Source organism: Larimichthys crocea, chromosome VI (genome assembly GCF_000972845.2).
Source record: "Larimichthys crocea isolate SSNF chromosome VI, L_crocea_2.0, whole genome shotgun sequence".
In the NCBI taxonomy this organism is placed as follows: domain Eukaryota; kingdom Metazoa; phylum Chordata; class Actinopteri; family Sciaenidae; genus Larimichthys; species Larimichthys crocea.
Genome location: NC_040016.1, coordinates 1,710,639 through 1,732,404, shown reverse-complemented (window position 1 = coordinate 1,732,404; position 21,766 = coordinate 1,710,639). Strand labels below are relative to the sequence as shown.

Sequence of the window (21,766 nt, the reverse complement as noted above, 5' to 3'; positions counted from 1 at the left end):
GGAAACGGGTTTTATGGTCCTTGAGCACATGTTTCCACTGAAGGAGCAGAGGAAAAACAACCGGTCTATCAGGAGCATCCCAAAACTTTTGTCTGAAGTTATTGGGTGTTAGAAGAAGTTGCTCAGCAATGCCTACAAGGAGGTTGTAGGCCAAGAAAGAATCAATGACATGCAAAAGTAACCGTATTGGAGGCCATTCAGCACTGTGCTGCTTAGAAAATGTCATTGTTATCATTAGCCTGCAAATGTCACTAACCCCTTGGAAAGTATTTGCATTGATTTGCAAGAGGTGAGGGTAGTATTACTGGGTAACTGTAATGCCTGTGAATAGAGAAAAGTCCCTTGTACATGTGTCTATGGTCGACATGCTATGCAGTGGCACAATGCCAACACACAATGGAGGCCAGACCCGGCGGGCCACTCATCACTTCTCCCTTTTTAACCCTTTGAGAGGTGCACAAAAGAGGGAGCTGACAAAGAGGCTGTGGAAATAAAAGGAGGTAGTAGAGGGAGGAGGTGTAGGATATTCAATGCTGCTTCACCACCGTTTTAAGGGGAGTTTCAGACTACACTTGTTGTTTGACAACTTGGATTTGGCTCCAATGTAAGCATGGGGAGCAATGGACACCAGGAATTCAAACAATTTCACAGACAACAACACTGTGATTAGGGTTGTAGAGTAATTAGCAATGTTCCCTTCACGAAGCCTAACAGACTTGCGCTATTATTTGTGTTCCAGTTTTCTTCATTTCTGTGGGGTTTTTTGGAGCGTCAGTCACTAGCAGAAAATCATTTGTCATCTGGGCTACAGTTTAAAATAAACTAGCGCTGCTTTCGGTTAGAGATTAAAAAAGTTTTGAGCAGGCCCCGATAACTGACAGATCCCACTTGGCCTTGCTGCGGAATAGTAGCTACTGAGAGTTACACATGCGGAGGTGAGAAGCTGGGATGTGCTCCAAAGTGATTTAGGGCAAAAGCTACTCAAAATCTACCCTACGTTTTGCAGCTGGAGTGGAATCGCAGTCTATTCAAGAAAGGCTAACAGTCTATTCTGTGAGACTGAAAAATTAAAAATATATTTTTTATTTTTTTCCTTTTTTTTTTGGGACTGGTTTTCTGTGAAGTGTCTGCCGACATAAGACCTTATCAAACACATATATACAAACAGTCACACACACACACACACACACACACACACCAAACTAGCCAGAAGCACCAGCCCACATCTAAAGAGTGCCAGGCACCCAGGGGAAAGAACCAGTAGTAAACAAAATGAATAAATGAGCACTTATCACCATCTGGAAAACACACATACAGGTGCTGACATCAGAGTGTGCGGTTTATGAGCCATGGAGTGTGTGTCCATATGTGAGTGTGCGCGCACGCACACACACACACACACACACACACACACACACACACACACACACCAGAAAACAACTGAGGGGGAAGAGCGAGTAATCCTACCTGTGTCCTACATGCATACAAACCGACTTTCTCATTGTCCCCACCACTGCCTCGGGGGGCGACACCGCCATACTGCTGACCTCTCTGGAATAAGCCGCCCTTCCTTCCGCTAACATGGGGCTTGTTGCTGGCTAGTTCACAGCACAGCCACAGTAAAAGGGGCCAGACAGGCAGCTTGCTGATTTATAGGTTTGCCGACGGCCATGCTTTCCCTGGGCAAGTGGCTCTCTTCAAAGGCCCGCCTTCTATTAGTCTTATTTACAGGGCTGAGAAGAACAGACCTGAATTATTTAAGATTCCCCTTGGTAAATACAACAGGAACCGGGAGAGGGTGTGTGTGTGTGTGTGTGTGTGAGTGAGTGCAAGAAGAGGGTGGGGGGGGTGAAGGATGGAAGACAGGGATGAAGAAGTGAACGATACAGAGACTGAGAAGAGGGAAAAATCACAAGTGAGCAATTATGAGTTGCTGCGCCATTAACATTAATCACAACTATAAACGGCTATGTGTAAACGGCTGTGTAAACTCTGTTTTATCTCCTCCACAGTGGAGAGTTTTACCTTACATTAAACATGAGGAGTGCCCATGCACAAACACATGCAGATAGCATCCAGCATACCATGCTTCTGTATACCATGTACATATCAACAAATGCACGCTGACGATGCACGGCTTATCTCAATGCAAATACATGCAGAGGCACACACACACCCACAGTGCGCCGGCTCCTCTCTCACACAGTGGTTCTCATTAACAAGCCAAACATGCCTGAAGAGGCAGACAGACTCTAGTGAGCACGGTAAACAACCAGTAGGCTCCCTCATCTAAACTATCTCAGCATCAGCAACGCACACACTTTCTGCCGATGATACTGACAGGCCAGGCCAGATATAATCCACTCGAAAGACCTGCTTTTTTCACTGAACCGGAGGGATTTGGTGTTTTTTTTGCTCAGGGGAAACTTAGGGAGGTAAACACTCGGTATGGGTGATGGTCACGACAACATATCATTTTTTATTGACAAAAAAATACCAGGATTTTTTAAAAGGAGCAGATCGAATTAACACACAGCACCACAGTTTACTGTTAACGACAACATTATCTGTGCTAGAGCAACAGAGTTTAAAACAGTAACAGAGACGTGCAAAGAAAACCCAAATGAGCTGTTGATTATGCATCAGAATCCTTCTATGCAAGCAAAAACAAACAAAAAAATGGCATTGCATATGGTTTAATCCAATTTTTCTCACACAACTGTTGATAATTTTTCCCCCCAATAAATCCAGATAAATCCACAGATTTAATTAAAAAGAGATAATGAGCCCTAACTATACTGTACCATTAAACAGCTGTCTGTGGCTTCAAGATGAATTAAATGTGGAACCAATCTGCAACTCTGTTTCTCCACCACACGGTTCTTGCTTACTAGTTAGTGAAGAAGTTTCAAGAGCGACCACCTGAGATCTACTTGCAACAACAATGAGCATCTGGTGTAGTGATTGGGGACTCACTCCGCAGAAACTATGCAAGAAAAAGAATAGAAACCATACAAGAATAACCAGAATAAGTGCAACCTATCCAGCCAGCTGCGCACCTTCGTATACAGATGACGGGTCTAGTGGTTGTCTAATGTTACAGGAAGGAATCGTGACTTCCTGATCGATAGCAGGGCCTTGCTCTTCCTCACAGGAGGAAATGCAACAAGAGAAGCCATTTTTTATGTCCATGAACATCGGGGACCTGAACTGCTTGTCTGAGCCGGTGTCTGAGGGGAGATGGACAGAATGCTGACAAGAGCATTAGCATGCCAGGAGGAAACCTCATATGCCGTGGCTGTGCCCACTGGCTGCAGGGGTGGTGGGATTTCTACGCAAGGCCACTGGGTCAGGAGTGGAACTGGGGTCAGTACTGCGTCTTTGGACCTTCAGGCGGGTGACCGTAACTTAATCTCAGTGGTGACATGCCAGTGCCTCAGGGTCAAATAAAACACAGTGTGTCTTTGGTTTGGATGAGAGCGGATTCCACAAATTACGAGAGACTGTCAATTTGATTTTACAAGAAACAAAATCCAATGTAGCTCTCTCACAATATAAAGTGCCTGCAAACCGCCACTGAACAAGATTTGTGCCCCATTTAAGTCAATCTCAACCCCCTATTTTACATTTCAACCAAACTAATCAACGACCCTTTCAACAAAAGGAGACTATGTAAATTCTGTTCACCAACAGGCAGCACAGACTACAGTGGAGACAGAGCTTATTTTCAATTTGCAGCCAGATTAGCAGGCATGTTTTTGATACTGTCAGAGCGGCAGAGATTTTTCTATTCCAAGTTGTCTTGAGTGAGTGGCCTTTTTAGTGCCTGCTTCAAAAAGCATCCCCCGTACCCGAGCAGCTGTCACTTTCAGCAGGCACTGTGGAGGACGGAAGCGGGGGAGGGGCCCTTTGAAGGAATGGTTAAAAGTGGGCGATAAAAATAAACTGGGAGAGAGGAGAAAATTAATTATACATAACAGACAGTTCACTTGGATGAGCACGACAGAGACAGAGAAACTAAGGCTGCTTTACTCAAAGCAACAAAAAAAAAAAAGCCATTTTCTGGATGAGGACATTTCTGTTCTGCTACCACGGTGGTCATATTTATTTGGCTACATCTGAAGTGAGGGATGCAACAAGGGATCTTTTTTTAAGAAGGTCAAGGCGTCAAACAATACAAACCAAGCTTTCATTTCTAATTCTCCACGCTGGTGCTCTGGCATCTCATGGGACCAAAATAAAACTGCCGGTCCTCTTAAGAAGGAGATGAAGCTTGCAGATAGCTCGGTCTGCCTTTAAATTCATTTCTAATTGGCACTGATGAGGGCTTATGCTGCTGGCTCACCTGCAAACTCACCTCTTGATATGATTCGTAATGCATCGGCACTTTGCAGTTCAACACCGCCCACTGACTCTCAATCCCTGCTTCTTATTCGGGCCAAATGGAGGTCACTTCTATTTGAGCAGTCAGTCAAGACAGGCCCGCCAGGTATTGGCGAGTGAGTTTATTTCATATTAAGGCTTGTCGGCTGGAGAGGTGTTAGCACCATGAGAGCTGTGTGTTTGTGTGCGTGTCTACGGATGTGTGTATACGACAGGGCCCTCAGGTAGAGCCCTGCTGCTGGTCCCTCTTTAGTGCGTTTTAATATTGCTGCTGCTGCTGTGTGGCTCCTCGCCTCGGGGCGCCACACAAACCCAAGAGAGGCCAAGTAAAAACACTCAAATAGAGAGCGAGATTGAAAAAAAAAAAAAAGATGGGACTCAGAAAGAGATGGAGAGTCACGACAACACAGAGAAGCAGGAGAGGACGTGACGAAAGCTAAAGATCAAAAGTGAGGAAACATAAACGGAGGTGTTACAACAGAGCAAAAGACAGACGAGCACAGATTGAATGAAACACACTCGGAACAGAGCACCAGCAACACGCCTAACCTCTTTAGCAAGACTGACACAAATGAAAACTTATGTAATAAAAACACGCCATCTCCACCGGCTATGATATGAAAGCAGATATTGCATTACAGCGCCGCTGTGCCATGGAAGCCCTCAATCACACGTGAGGGAAAGAGTGCAGACCACAGTGTACCCGACACTCTCTGACATAACCCCTGTACTGGTTTGTGGGGGGATCCTCTTTCAGTAATAGTAAATGCTTCTTCATGCACTGAGCCAAGAAGCAGCAATGGGTAGCATGCCTTGAAGACAAGTCATTGAGAGAACTAGTTAAAAAAAAAACAGAAATGCAGGAGTCTGGATGGAGAGAGGTCAGATTTGAAGATGATGATTAGAGCTGCAGCGATTAGTCATTAAGTTCAACTTTTTCAAAATTGATTCATCGCTTTGAGTCATTCTTTAAGGGAAAAAATGACAATTCTCTGATTTCAGCTTCTCAGACATGAATATCATCTGTTTTCTTCCGTCCTCCACAACAGTAAACTGAATATCTTTGGGCTGTGGACGGAAATTTGGATGGAAGAGTGAGGCAGGTCTTGTGCATTGTCTCTTCTCTAGAGAGAGAGCTAGAGGGAGTAGAGAACAGGCATGCAGCTAGACAAAGAGTAAGAGTGTGGGAGAGGGGAAGGGAGAATGGAAAGACATATCAGAAAAAATTGAAAGTATGATAAGGACAGAGAGAGAGAGAGAGAGAGAGAGGAGTGGAAGCATGGAGGTAGATGCAGACAAGGATGGGCCTGTGACAGGAAGACAGCGAGAAGGGAGGGAAACTGAGAGAGAAAGCCTGAGTGGCAGCAGAAGTCTGGAAGGCAGGGAGAACGGCAGAGGAGTAGGCAGAGAGAGGAGGCGAGAAGAGGAAATGCCTAAAGATGAGGTTGTCACATTGGTTTAAAATATCGAACAGTAAGGGAAACTGGAAAGGGAGCTGGATTTTGCAGTCTAGCAACACACGCACACAGACACACACACACACACAGAGCATTCTGTGAGCGTGAACACAGTCCATATAATATATCGGCTCGCCACATGAAAGCAATGAATCACAGCACAGTATACCCCGAAGAATACAGTTATGCACTGAAAATCCGTTCACATATATAAACAATTTCAATGACCCAGTGAAGTAGTTTTTCACTCCAGCTGAGAAAGTCCCACGTGAGCGTGATGGAATTTGATTTAAATCCTCTTTAAAAGAAAAAACCTTTATCAATACATGCCCGTAAACAACATATTTAAGGCCAGGTCCTTCAGTGCCAGTTCGTGATTCACTTCTCACTTGACTCTCCTGCTTTGTCATCCGTCGCCAATCTAATTAAACCTTAAATATGCCGCTCACTGAAAAGTCCAGAGGAATGCCAAGGGTGGGGGGCCAGCCACACAAAGGCAGGAGCCGAGGGGTGCAAAGTGCACATGTCAGCTCGAATTCCAAAGTTTGGACATCACAGATTTACCCTTCACGCCAGAAGCCAGACCGGACAGGGCAGACTTTCAAAATTCATGACACTGCTGGTCTATTGTGGGGCAGATCTGTATCATAATTAGGGAAGATTGAGGCAAATTGCTTGTAATTTTCTGGCTGGGTTGCCAACTTTCATGTGAAATGCCATGCAAGGTCATGGTGTTGCCAAAAAGAGGAGTAAAACGAGGAGCTGGGCTGTGTTATGTGGGAACTTTCTGCATAATCGTTTAGGTGAGGTTGTTTGTCATAGATGTGATCCAAGTTGTGTGTGTGTGTGTGGTAGCTTGGACAAATATCATGATCCACTCACCTCCCCATGGACACTGCCATTCCCAGTGGGCCTGTGTCTCATACAGCGCACACACAAACACAGTCACCACTACGTTTGTGTACAGTCCTGCCACTCCTCACTGTCAGTCACACGCTTGTGTAAATCAACTCTTGTTTTGGTACATTTCTGTTGTGTGTGTGTGTGTGTGGCTGGTGGCGATGTCAGCCCTGTATGTGGTTGAATGATTTAAAGCTGTGAGTGGGCACCACCTCTTAAACAAACACTCATGTCACGGTTCAAATCCCCGTGTCATTTACATGTGAATACCGGTCACTGCATTGAACTGTCAATAAGAAGCTGCCGCTTGACTGAACTGAGGCAAAACTGGGTCACGTCACTTATGATAAAGAGTTATCACACAAACGCCTGTGTGTTGGAGAAAAAATGCAACAATCAATCCCACTGGGTTTTTTAATAACAGTCTCAAATCCACTGTAAGACTGCTTAAACATAACTGGATATTAGAGTGATTTTTAAAAAAAGGTTAAATCATGTCTAAGCCCTTGCTCATATAATATGATTCATAAACACATATGTCATGATGGGGAGGGGGTAGTCTAATTTGGTTAACCAGGATTTGATTAAAAATAAATAAAATAATAAAACTGAGGAGAATCCGACAGAGCAATGAGAGCATTTTCAATAGCTGACAACCAATGCGCACTCTACACACCCACAGACAGCCCTCACCACTCCATCCCTGCTCAAAGGGGGAATTCAATTGCTGTCGAATAACAAAGCTTACAAATTGCCTCTCATTCGTTAGCAGATTAACGCTCCTTTCACACCACACCAACACAGTTTCTAATTATTTCAAAGCTAATAGGTGAATCGATTTTTTTTAAAAAGAAAAGGCAAGCACCACGTCCCCTTTGGAGAAATCCAACTCCTCCCTTAGGTCTATTTAAGAAAGCCAATAGCAGGATACAGTCTGAAGATATACATATATATATAAAAGAATAATAATAAACAAGCATTTAAAGTGTTTAATGTAAAGCCACGCAGGTTCTCCGAGAAGCAGCCACCCTGGACTATTTATCCAGGCGACAGTGTGAGTGAATACCTGTAATTATATATGGTGGTGGTGGCATTCCTGCTCTGAGGCGATGCAACAGACACACTCTCAGGCTGTAAGCATATCCGTGTCAAAACACTGTCTTCTTTACGCGCAACACTCTTGGTATTAACGCAAACCGAAGCTTTTACGCACCAGAAAAGTCTGTTTTTTTTTTTTTTTTGTACTGCAGCCGACGCTCTCCAACCAGCCAGAAACTCACCTCACACTGCACCAAACCTCACGTTACTTCCAAGCTTTTCTACTTTCAAGCACCAGGTGCAAATGATTACCCGCGATAATGTAGATATTCATGGAGTTACATGTTCGGCGCCCAGAATATATCCGCAGTTTTACAGTTTGGTGTGGATCAATCTGACTGGTTGTGGTGGTGGTCACACCGGGGCGCACATTCAACACACCGCTAACACAAACACAAGCCTCCACACACCGATACGCAGCGTAAAATATCTGGATCTTAGCTCCGCTCTGCGTGTCCTCTCCATGGCCCGGTTCACGGCTGGGTTTGGTCGGAGGTTCCAGCTCTTCAAACTCGTGGAGAAACCGAGAAACACAACGACAAACTCACCACACGGAGCAACCAAGATAGAGAGAGAGAGAGAGAAGGAGAGAGGTGGTAGTGGGGGAGAAATGTAACCTAAAATTTTTCAGCCGGCTCCACCAAAACCCGCTCCTTCCACACACGGAGAGGGGGGTGAAAAAACCCAGCTCCGGAGTTACTTACAGATTCAAGTGATCCTTCGGGTAGATATCCTCGCCATGGTTTTAAATTCCAAAACTTGGGGACATTCCTCTCTGGTCACGGAGCGGCGGTGCTCTCTCTCCGGCGGCTCCCTGCGTGTGAATGGAGAGGAGAGGAGAGGAATGCAACTCCGGCTCCAGGAGGGAGGAGGGGAGGGAGGGAGGAGGCGCTCTGCCGCTGCAGTACCTCACCGTGCCCATAGAGGGCGCCCCAGGGCTGACTCCTCCAGAGACAGGGACACGTGTGGGAGTCTTATACATGACATGAATATTTTAAGTAGTCGCTTAAAATACTTCATTCATTTTATCTTTCAGTTTAATTATTCATAAATATATTGTTATGTTTTAAGTTTGTCTGTTCCATTTGACTTTATATTTCTCTGGCACTAATGACAAACATGTTTATTTCCACGTAGGCGTTCACATACAAGAAATTTTCTTTTGCATTATAATATGAGAAAGGACAAAAGTACTGCAAATATAAGAATCATAAGTTTAAAATAGGAAAATGTGCAATCAGAATACTTTTCCATGTTCTCCTTTGCACTGTAATGAATTCATGTCATGTCCTGAGATGCCTGTTTTATTTGAATAGTCCGCCTACAGATAGTTTATAATATTTTTAACATTGAAGCTGTCTCACTTTGACTAAAGATGATTATCTAGAGATAATATGTTGAACAGAATTTCTCATCATATCCTAACCAAGATGTTTTTTCTGCCTCCAGCTTCCCAAACCTTAATGGTGTAATATCAGAATAACAGTTTTATTTATTAAATTCAATTGCTGAATCTCAGCTAAAACTAAAATCTTACAATTACTTTTTAAACTACCTGTAGGTGAACCACCCAAATAAAGTGTTACTTAACCTTTGTATACAGTAAATAATGTTCATTCAAAATGAAAGTAAAACACGACATGAAGCACTTTTTGTGTCTAGGGCTAGCAAAACATCAAACTTATTACTCAAACTTAGTCTAATACTGCACATATTGTACTTTGATTACTTTCACTATCTTCCTCATTATAATAGATGTAATAGGCCAGCACATGACAGGAAAAGAGGAAGAGAATGTCAGCAAATACATTTTCTCTGCCATATTTTGGCATAAAACACCTGACACATATTTAAAATATTTAAAGGACCTTGTGGGAGTCTCACATTCACTTCCAGAAGTGATCATTTCATTTTACACAGAAGTCTGAAACTGTTATGTCACTGTATGTTATAAGTATGGTAGAGTGAACAGAATCCCTTACAGCTTAACTCAACATTGGGACCTAATGTAAAAGTGTAAATAATATTACCACTCCAACAACTGCAACTAATCATGAAAGCATTAAAATCATTATTGCAATTGTCATTCTCATCAAAATACATCCTAAAGAACGTTTCTGACTTAAGATTTGGACAAAAGACAGTATTAGATAAGAAAACAGCAACGGGAAAGTATGATGTAGTATTTACAGGGTGGTGGTAGTTGTCGTATTTGCAGGACTACTGAGTCACACTGATTGTAAGTAAAGCCCTGACAGGCAGTTTAGTCTCAGTGCTGTTGGAGTGGAGTCCTGCAGGTTGAATCTATGGTAGAAAACATCTAAGCTATATTTATAGTGAAATGTGTTTTGAACAGAAAAGCCCTGGAAGATGATGGCAGACAGGTTTAGTTGTGAGTTACATAAAACAAGGCGGGTTCTTAATTATTTGAGGAGGCCCCGGGCCTGCCTGTCACGTCCCATCAGCTGACACATTCACACTGGCTAACTTACACAGAATGACACTCTGATGACAGATTTTGGATACAGAGCCGCGCTCCGTAAGGCTATCCAGCCAACTTTTAATTCTCCTTCTTCTCCTATGATCTGCAACTTCGAGACAGTGAAAGTGACTTTGAAAGCTGAATTTCAATATTCATTAAGCAGTCAGTGAATATCAGGAGCTTAGACAAAGTGTGTTTTGGGCAGTGTTCCATGATGTCTCTGGAGCGAGGAAGCTTTTGGGATAACCGAGTTATTCAAACGGGCAGCTCAGGTTACCAATTGCACTCAGGAGAGCAGAGAGCAAGATCTGGCACTAACTACACCACCTGGCCCTATGTGCTGAGTGTGTGTTTGTATTTCAGAGAGGTAGAGGGAATGTGTACTTTTGATTGAGAAAGATAAAGACATTTGTGCGTGCTATGTGAATAAAAGGGCAGCTGAATTTCAGTGCTTGTCTATCAAAGTCTATCAAACCAACCAGCTTTCAATGGTTTTCAGAAGCGCACTGTCTGCCATTAGAAATGGTTGGTTTGACCATAGTAATACTAAGAGATTAGCCTCACTTAGCATGTGAAAGGCCTCTGGACAAAGCCATTCCCTATCTCACACTAACGAATTGATTAGCCTTGCGTTAGCGCGGTTCACGTCCAGCTCCACTTCAGGCCTACTGTAAGTTCTCTTGGGAATATTTTCATTGACTATGAAACACATCAGTCTGAGCACAAAGTTAGCCTTATGTAAACCAGGATCAAAAGACAGTGTGCCAAATGTGCAATCGCATCCTTTCATGTTTAATACCACTGATTCTTCTCAGTCTTGTGTTATTATATAGTCAAAATAAAGAAACAGCAGAAAGAAAGATGCTTAAATAAACACATCTCCCGTTCTATATACTAACCTACAGGGTGCAAACCAAATGTAGTTTTGTATACAGTGCGCAGTGATGTATTTTTTTTAAAGAACCAGATTAATTTTGGCTGTCACGATTTGACTAGACAGTGCACAGTGCGAGTAGCTTGGGATGAAAGCACAGAGAATATTAAATAAATTTACACATGGCTGTTTGGTGGTTTGCTGCTGTTTTGCTCTCTATTTGCTTTTTTTTATTTTATTCATGCACTATTAATGGGCCTGTGTTTGGCAAGAAGAACAAACATTTTAAGTGAGGAGAGAGATACAAGAACTGACTGAACTGATCAGAGAGAAAGGAATCCCAGTTGTCCTTGAAAACACACACAGGATAGACTAACATGCATTTGCGCGCACACACAGTGTAATTCTGTGCAAATATACAACTAAGCAAGCTTGTGTGCATGCACTAAACAAATACTCACAGATCCATCTACAGGTTCTGCAACCTTTCTATCTACACTATCTGAATAGGGAAGCAAAACAAAAAACAATAGACTGCATTCATAGAGAGACCACATTAAAATGATCACTGACACTACCTCGTTTTTCCAGTCACTCTTGATTAAGAGATTACATATCAACGGATTATAATGAGCTCCAAAAACAAACAAACAACCCTATGCTTTAACTCTCAAAACCTGAAAGATGATTAGTGTTCGTTAATCACCAGTAGTCAATGCCGTCTCTTTCACTGCCCATGAAACTTAATCCTTTTGCTTAAAGGCAAAAAACAGATCAGATCTTTGCCAATTAGGTAAGGCTAATCAGATTTGGTCCAGCGGGTGAAGTGCAGGTTTGGAGGCCTTGTAACCTGAGGTGGCATAGCTCTGCCTAAACACATAATGGGCAACTAATTGGCTAACAACAGGATGGCTGACTGTTAGGTAGCACAGTTACAGGATATCATCTGGCTAAACCTGTCTGATTTGTTTGTACAGTCACTCAAGTCCCACTTCAGCTCTCAGGATCCTTGACCACAACACAATGTGTGCATGGATCAGGACAGACAGACACTTCTTGAAATGCCTGTTTGGAGCTAAAGTAACAAATAACAAAATATCTCACAGTTGAGATCCAAGAAAATGATAAGATGTTTGTGTACATACCTGCTAAAATGCCTTCAAGATTCTTGCTTTTCTTCACTTTCTGTAAGCATTTGTTTGGTGCCTTCTTTCTGTAACAAGGAAACAGTGTCCTTCATGGGGATGAAGTCCCACTTAAAACTAGTCATGCATTGGATCTGTTATTTATAGTAAATAATACTTGTATTGTCAATTTGTGCAATGTTTGTATTTGGTATATTCATTTAAGGCATGTATCTACAATCATAAGTATGATCCCCAGTTTGGAAAAGCAGGCAGTGATATGTTTTTCTGCCTACCTTCTCTATAGCAGTGCATAGCTCTGCTTCTGGTATTCAAAGTGATTGGCATCCGTAAATCCAAACGTATATGTATTCCTTCTTTAATGACCAAAAGTTACTATTCTGTTACATCTTGTCCTTAAAGGTATAATCCAGTCACAGATAATATGTGGGTATAATACAGAATCATCACTTCACTTTCAGAGGATTCATGATGATCATATTGTGTTATTGCTTACAGATTCATGTCGTTAAAAGCAATTATTTCAAGCTGTTTGTTTCACGTGTATGAAAAGGTTTGTCTTGGGACAGTGGGACACCATTTTGTGGCATTAAATACATTTGCACTGTGATGTATACACAAAAATCTTTATTAATTTTATAATCTCCAACACAGCTCAACCCAGCTCAATCAATAGCTAGAAAAAGAATTACACACGATGAATGTACTATAGTGGTCAGAACACACTTTAAATATACTTTTTATATAAACAAACAACTTCCTTTTTGTGGAAACATCATTTCATTAACTATCCCATTTACTACTACTATTTACTATTTAATACTAGCCCAGTAGTATGATGACACTTTTATCATTTCTTATTCGATTTTGTTGCATTTTATTGTTTTTATTGTTTTTATTTTGTTTGTTTTTTGTTTTTTTTACCTATTGTTCTCGTTATTTATTGTCTACTGTAAAGCACTTTGGTACACCGAAAGGACTGTTGTAAAGGGCTGTATAAATAAAGTACATTTACATTTACATTTACATCTATATGGTTGGATACATCTCTATGGTTGGCGTCATTCAGTAGCAAAGAGCAGAAAAACAGGCATTTATTTATATGCAACATATTGGAGATCATTAACGTTAAATATGAAAAAAACATGTCATTGAAGTAAATCACAGGATCACATCTCAACACATGGGCTTGTTAAGAAAGGCGAGCTATCAAGAAGCTCATTAGAGGATTGTGCAACCTGGAGATGGTGGAGGTGAAAGTGTTTATGCATTTCAACATCATGCATATGCTACATGTTTGAAATAGTAATGTCTTAAGCAAGGTAATATGAGTTAAGAATATTTCCACTTTAATTATTCATTCAGAGTGCAGTTTAGTTGTGGGAAACCTTAAGAGACTCTGGAGACTTGTTCTTTAAATTGCTGCAACCTTATAGGCAGGCTCATTGGCCGTGATTTAATGTGCATCTTTTCATAGACCTCAATTATCAATTAACTGTAAGTGTACACCACTGGGAATATCCTCAGTTGTGTCCACCACATTAACATCCATTAGAAGTGAATCACCTGTCTTCGCTAGAGCTCCTCAGCTGCTGAATGTTTTCCTCTGGGCTGCAATCTGTCATAGTGAGGAGGAAACGACGGCAAATATAATAATTTGCAATTGCTCGTGAATCATTTTAAGGTGCTCACAAATCTCAAAATGAACATTTCGGATCACAGAATGAGTGGTAAGCCTGAAGACTAATTCCTCTAATTAGGAATGTAGCAGCAGAGCAGGGCCACCGTGGAAATACAGCAGATTTGTGACCTCATTAAGTGTTAAAAACATATGCTGCAGGTCTCTTTAGATCTTTATAATCAAAAACTAGTTTGTGTAATTACAGTGGGAAATTGAAGTTTGTGATGCCATGAAGCGTTGTGGCAGAGTTTTTATGATATATATATAACTGCTATCAAAAGCAATAATGACTTTGATATTACATAAACGGATTTGCAACATGATTAGAAGCATGTTGTGCTAGAAAGCACACCTCATAAGGCGTTGCACTTCAAACATAATGCTGTTAGTTCTGGCTGCTGTGTGCCGAGTCAGGCATGCTGACAGTAGAATGCTAAGCTAGTTAGCAGCTCTTCTTTCCCTCCCCACATGTTTTAGAAATCTCGAGAGACGGCACCTAGCTGTTTTTTTGCAGAAATTTTTGAAGCGCCAAATCATAATTAAAATCTAGGTGAGGCGAACAGAACCTAATTAGTTACAAACAGCCCCTTTGTGTCGCCTCTGCTGCCATCAAACACTTAATGTGGCCTTTCTTTAGTGGCCTCCGATGTGCGCGCCTTGGGGTGTGCATGGTAGGGAGACCAGCTAACGTGACACATTTCATTATGATCAAAATTACAGGAACTTGTGTCATGGCTTCTGATGTTGGATTTTTTTCCACTTCACAGGCACAAGATTTGGAGGATAATGAGGAGGGAGGGAGAAACGGGGAGTAAAGACATGCAAACCTTGATGTTTCGTAGCTGCTTTTGTAGATGTCCTTTAAGAGTTCATTTTAAACTGCAGTCCTCCTGCTCAGTGTGTGAGCGAGGAAAAAAACTTAGAGATGATCACAAAGCTATCCTCCTCCACTATACCAGAAAATGCATATACCACATACCACAGCAGCAGGGTCTGATACTGACTGAGTTCCTATTGAGCTCCTCACATAAAACAGTGTTTCAAGCTGTCAGCTAGCATGATAGATATTATTATGATATTTTATGAAACCTGGGCCAGGTACGATCTGAATTTGGTTGGGTTACTATGAAATGTAGCACAGATATTCATGGTGCCCAGAGGCTTTGGTGATCCCCTGACTTTACCTCTAGTGCTACCAGCAAGCCAAAATGTATATGAATTATTTATGACCAAATACCTGCAAAAAACAATGATATTCCCATCAGTCTGAGCTATACTGTGTATTACATGCAGCTTAGCAGAAGTATGCTAACACACTAAACAAAGCACTTGAATCTGGATGGTTTCAGACATATAAGAAGAGTTTCATCATCAGTGCTGATCTTGGATCATCTTAGCCTTTTACATCAGGATGAATGAGACATTCCTACACTGGGAGAATTTGGTCCAGACCTTTTCTTGGGGGCCTGTGGGAGGCAGTGTGTCAAAACATCTACTTCTAATGACTGTCTACTTTGTCTAGCTCATTTTCAACAAGGAGCCAATATACCAAGCCTTTGCCCGTGCCAGGTTTTAGGTCTCGGTGACAGTAACAGTTTTAGTCATATCTTGGCAGGTGTGCTTATTCAGGAAGTTTGGGGTTTGGCTGGTGTTATATTAACAGGGTCTGTCATCTCAGCTGGGCCCAGAGCTGAAATCAGATCCCACACACCCCTCTGTCTAACAGTGATGGATCGTGTTGCCTCTTGACCACTGAGAACATGCAGAACAAAACTTAAACCCAAGACACACATTAAAGTTCATAACTAAAATATTGCACCTGTGTCTAATGATTCTTTTTTTTTTCCAGGTGTGAAATTGAGAATGTTGCAAGTACTGCTGATGCCGTTGCCATTTTGGAGCTGCTTTGAAATGATTAGGGTCGGAGTTGAGTTCCTACTAAAAAAAAAACAAAAAAGTTAATGTCACAATGCCTTTTTCTTCACATTACCTGTAGTTTCGTCATCTCTTCAGCTTTTGTCACCAGCAGTGTCAAGGTACACACTGTTGCTGTGTGTTTTAGCTCTCTCCAGTACTGTAAAGATTGGTCCCATCTTGCCCTTGACAGAGGAGCTTGTCACCCTCACACAGTAATTATACCAGAGCTGACGTCTCCTCTTTCCATTGAATTATTGAGAAGGTGTAGAGGACACAAGATTCCATGTAGTGAGAGACAGCATTGATCATGTCCTAGTGGCCTGGAGGTAAAAAAAAAAATGGTGCACAGAAACAGACTGTAGATGATATTAAGTGTTTGTTGTCTTACTACTTAGGTCAGTTAATATCACAGCAAACAGACAGAGATGCATCTGTGTGAAAACAAAATGTTCTAACAACACAATTATTTTATTATTATTATTAAAATTTTTCACTGTATCGGACACATTTTGAAATCTTACTTGTCTGATGGAAGCCAAATTTTTTTTTTTTTAAAGTAACAACTGAGAAATGTGGATGGGGGTTTTCAATTCTGCACACAAGCTTCTTTGTATGTATGCAAGACTTCCAGGATAGAGTGCCAGCTTATGCAGGATGTGTTTTACACCCCTTTGGCAACTCGAAACTACAGAAGCATAAGTGATTTCTAAATGTGTGGTGCCAGTAGAAATACGGAGCCTCTTGAAAACAGCTCAACAACAGCCATAATACAATAAATATGAGCCGTGGTGATATAAGATGGGCAGAATTGATAATACAAATGTCAGTACAGCAGACCTCAGCAGTCAGACTCCCCTTAGACTAGTTTTCATTACACAGGAAATCCTGCCACGCTCCCCTCAAAATGCAGTTTGTGCCTGTGCAGAATCTGCAGCCTGTGGCATCTATATAGTAGATATACACATAGCAGAAATGTGCAGTAACCAACCTAAGCTGCAGTGCAGCATCTGCCCACAAGTTTCATTTGTCATATGAAGTTTGTTTCACAATATAAATGGAACTTATTTTATTGCATCAAGAAGTCACAGTGTGCCAGTTTGCATTTAATAGCAGCATGTTATTGTAGCTTCAAACCAGTGGAAAGATTTAAAAGAAAATAATCATGGTGTGAACGCATAACCCTGCCAAGAAAACAGTTTAAAATAAATGCACTCTGAGACAGATATCACAATAGCAACCTGAAGAAAAAAAAAAGCCACTTTCGCCTCGTTCAAAACTCACCTATTCACTTCTTAGTTACCATGGCACCATGAGGGTTGCAGATCACACACGACTTTCCTCCATCCTGCCACACATACATCTGTGTGTGTGTGTGTGTGTGTGTGTGTGTGTGTGTGTTGGGTTTATGATTTGACTTCACCTTTTCGGTGAATGTTTTGCCCACGAAGACTGAAGGCAAATTGAAAGACTCAAAGATTGTCAGGGCAAATCAGCAAGCGGTGACACATTTCACAGCGAGAGACTCTCGAGATGAACTTGTGTTTGACAAGATCGTAACTATGGCTCAAGACAAGTGACATTTAGGCTAATGAATATAAAACACAATGAGCGCTTTGTGTTGAATTCTAAGCATTACCATGTGAGCTGAACACTCAATCATTTGTGGTCATTTCTCACACCCAAGTTTTCAGTGACACATTTTATGAAAACATTTTATGGGTCTGAGAATCTTGTTTTTCTTCTTCTGAGGGGGGTCACATGATGTCACACTTAGTATTCCTTATGTAATGCACACAGGGGAGTTTACATAATCTACTCTATGGTAAGACCTTGATGTATCTAAAGGCTTGTGTTCGAGGACAAGATGTTATTTGTTTACTTCAGAATTTTTTCAGTATAGCTGTGGACACACACACACACTCACACACACATACATACATACACTCCTTTTCACTCCAAGCTGTCTTCCACACAGGAACCTATTACAAAGAGAAAAGGTGACATGTAGGAGTAGCACAGGATGGCTGGCCTCAGTTCAGTGCTCCCATCTCCACCCCTGACAGAGCAGTGAATGGCCCTCACTCACAGCTGTCCTGGATTCAGTCAGCCAAGCATAGCTCAAATCTGAGAATAACATGATATGCTGGGATGCTGGGATGCTAAGATGCGCCTGGCAGTGCAATTTTCCTTCTGGAGGAGATAGAGGGACAGGGAGTTATTTAAATGCTAAACAATGCGACCTGTTGCTGTAACTCCAGACAGATTCCTGATGACTTCCTGGTATTTGTGAGGCCAGAAGAGGAAAGTGGGAAAATCCCCTGAGGATACAGGGCTGATTGTACCAGCACAGGGTCATTTGACTGACTTGGTGCATGTAACTAAACATTAGCATACGAATCTACCTGCGATCGGAATTATAATTGTGTATAAATGGCAAATGTGGACTGTGAACATCCAACAACAAAGTCCAAGTACAAATGAGAGTTCCCATAATGTCCCAAATATCACTAAGACATAAGATAGATATGATATCACAAAGAGTGTTTGATATTTGATAATATAGTAGCAGTCAACTTACAGCATCTATAACATAAAAAGCTGATCTTCATTAGATAAAACAGCCTTCCTGCAATATAACACAGAGTACAATTAACGCTGTCTCTGCACAACTTCATCAAATATGACATCCAGCTTGGTGCCATATGGAGGAGGAAAAAAGATACATGTTGTAAAAGTAAGAAGCTTAATCAACGTTCACATATATTAACAACCCATAGCGGCATTGGTTGATGTGACAGGTAATGAAAGGAGAAAAATGTAGGAGTGGATTTATGACAGCTCATCGTTTGGGTCTTAAAGCTTCCCCAAAATCTGGGGATTATTTCTTTTCATTTGAGGTGATTTTGATTTTACTTATAATATTTGTTTTAAATGTGGACTGTGAACAAAAAGTAGATTTATGTCACCCTTACTTTGTTTTCAGGTTAAGTGGGGAAAATTGAAGGCTGAGGTGAGTTAAAGAATGAATTGGGAGGAGGAGGAGAGGCAGCGAGTAGGTTTAAGGAAGCTGTGGTTTGTGCAGGGTGAGATTTTGGCCATGCTAAGAAGGATCTGTGTTTTTTGACAATTGAGGAAATGATGATCTGCTATGTTGTCTTGGAGATAGAAATTAGCCTACCTTATTTTTCTCTGGATGCACAACCACTTTAAGAAATTGGCCTCATTGTCATTGTGGTACTCCCACTACTTCTTAAATGAATATATACCTGCTTCAGTACCATATCATTAACAGAGTGGTTCACATTTAAGATCATCAACTTTTGTTATCTCTGTGTTTTTGAAATAAGTCAACCAGCTAACTCTCTCTTTCCAACCAGTAGTCATTGCAAACATTTGTGCATTTGTAAATTAGTTATTTTGTTAAATTGTAAGTACCTGACCCTGTAGTTGTTCCTCACCTCTAGTTAGCATTTTAGCATCTTTCAGCTCATTGTTTTGGATTTACAGCATGTTAGTCACTCCCACCAGTCTCATCACACTGATGAGACAGATATTTCCCCCAGGAGATGGTGGAGAGAAAAAGAGAGCTTGAAGGAGAGTGAATGTTGGATGTATTAGATGGATCCATAATGTAGTCCAGAAAGATGGCTTTGAATAAATGACAATGTGGACCTGTGTCTGCTTGATCAATAAATGGGAAAGTGTTTGCTAACATGCTAGCCATATTAACTTTATAAGGTGATAATATGTCGATGCTGTCTTCACACCTTGTTCTACTGCCCACAAGTGGCCAGAAAATCAATCATGCTGTTTTAACTTATGTACTAACATTTAGCAAACAAACAGAGATAAATATGTTACAACTATGTTACATTAATGTTACCAAAATAGTACAACTGAGACGTTTGAATTAGAGCACCTACCCCTTTTGCCTTCAGAGAGGAAGAAAATTGCTGACTAAATATCTACTTCTCAAATACACCTCAGCCAATTCTTGTGATTAGAATGAAACTGCATTCAATTTTAAGCAGAGGTCAAATTAACGTCACAGTTTCTTCCAACTCCTCTTAAAAAGTGTCGAAAGTGTCACCGTAGCCATTTTATCAAGGGCACTGTCCCATATTTGCAGCCAACATGTCTTAGCTCGAGGCAATAGTCAGCAATAACTGCACCCATAATACAAGCTCACCACACACTCTCTACCAGTGGCTCCCAGGTTTCATGAGGAGTTTCAGTTTAAGACATCCAATCTGGTCAACTGACCTGAACCGGGAGTAGCAATGAAATTTACAGTGTGAGGTGAGAAATATAAGTTGGCTCGCATTTCGTATTAAAAAAGAGAAAAAGATCACATGAACAATGTGTCGCCATTATTTAAATGGTGACACTGATATAATTGTCATTCATTTGGTGAGATTTGAGATTACTAATGCATAAAAGGATGTGTGAGCCAAAGTTTGCTATTGTATATTAGATTTTCCAATACAGGAAATAAATAAAAAATCATTCTGTCATTCATTTTCTTCAGTAGGTGTCCTGTGACAGCAGAAAGAAGAGGAATGAAAAGCAACGGGTGTGCTGAAAGGTGTGTATACAAACCAATAGAGCTTTCTCTAACTGCATTTACTCACCGTGTGGAACAGAAATGATGACAAAATTGCTTCTTGATTCATTTCTCTAAACTGAATGCAATAGCTATGAGTGTGACAAGCTGCAATCCCAAATGTTATTAAGCAGTGCAGACAGGTAATCAAGACAAAGAGACTACACTGAGCTCTATTGTGAAATATTTCCATCTCATACTTCCATTTGTCTTAGCGCACATGCACACTTTCGAATACACATGCACAAAGCTCCAGTGCTACGGAGGTACTTATCTAATGACCTTGTACACGTAGTAAAGATATCCCCATTTGACACAGCTAATTGGTGGACGTGTCGGAGGATGTTTAGCGGCTTAGGAAATCACATCTGCCCATTGATTTCTCTCCACTACACCCCCTTCATCAGACATTGTATTGCTTAATCCAGTCTACAACTCTATTCTTCTGAATCCTCAATGGATTCTCAGGCAGAGGAGGAGGCGAGAAAGAAAGAGAGAGGCAGGGAGATCGAAAGAGAGGAGAGAGAACAAGCGATTAAGAGGCACTTGGGACATGGAAGGTAAATTAGAGACCGCAGATTTGTGTGTGTGAGAACTGAGAATCATGCAACAGCGTGGGTGCAATCAGAGAGATATCAGGCAGGATGGAGAATGCAGCCACGCTCCTGCTTTGTGCTGAAGCGTATTTAATGGCAGGAGGTTGTCATGCGGCAGTATGCCTTCTCATGCTACTGTGTCATGCTAGTTGTGTTCATGCTGGGCTGCTGTGCCAGCTGACGCGTGCAAGGTTGTGCTGTGGCATCTGCTCTCAGCTTTAAGCTTCTCTGCCCTCTGGTTAATCAGGAGAGTTCCTCAGTTTTTCTCGCTCTTTGTTTTGAATCTCATGATACTCTTAAACCTACTTATAGGGTCATAGCACACACGCATGTGAAAAGCTTATCATCTGTGTGTGTGCATGTGTATCTTTGGAAATGATTTGATTGCAGCACATATTAAGTCAACTGCTGCTCAGCTGATTTCTTGGCAAATATATTAGTCCAATAATAATAAACAACAAAAGTAAGTTCATCCAAATGACAACAAGCATTTTGTTATTTTTACCTTGAGTGGTAGCTACCTATAGGTTTAGTTTTGGTTTGATGTACTATTTTGTTAGTTGCTTACAGTATAAACCCAAAGACTGTCAACCGGTGAACCCAGTTATTTATCCAAAACATTGTTTATGA

The 21,766-nt window shown here is 41.3% G+C and overlaps 1 protein-coding gene across 2 annotated transcripts in view; it reads right to left on the bottom strand.

The window, feature by feature from the left end:
- Positions 1-8,676, bottom strand: part of plxna1b (plexin A1b) — a 186,736-nt gene extending 178,060 nt beyond the window's left edge. For both annotated transcript variants that reach the window (XM_027279877.1, XM_027279878.1), the window contains exon 1: positions 8,543-8,676. The gene's annotated coding sequence lies outside the window, so the exon portion shown is untranslated. The remainder of the gene's footprint in view (positions 1-8,542) is intronic.
- Between the last annotated feature and the right edge of the window lie 13,090 nt (positions 8,677-21,766).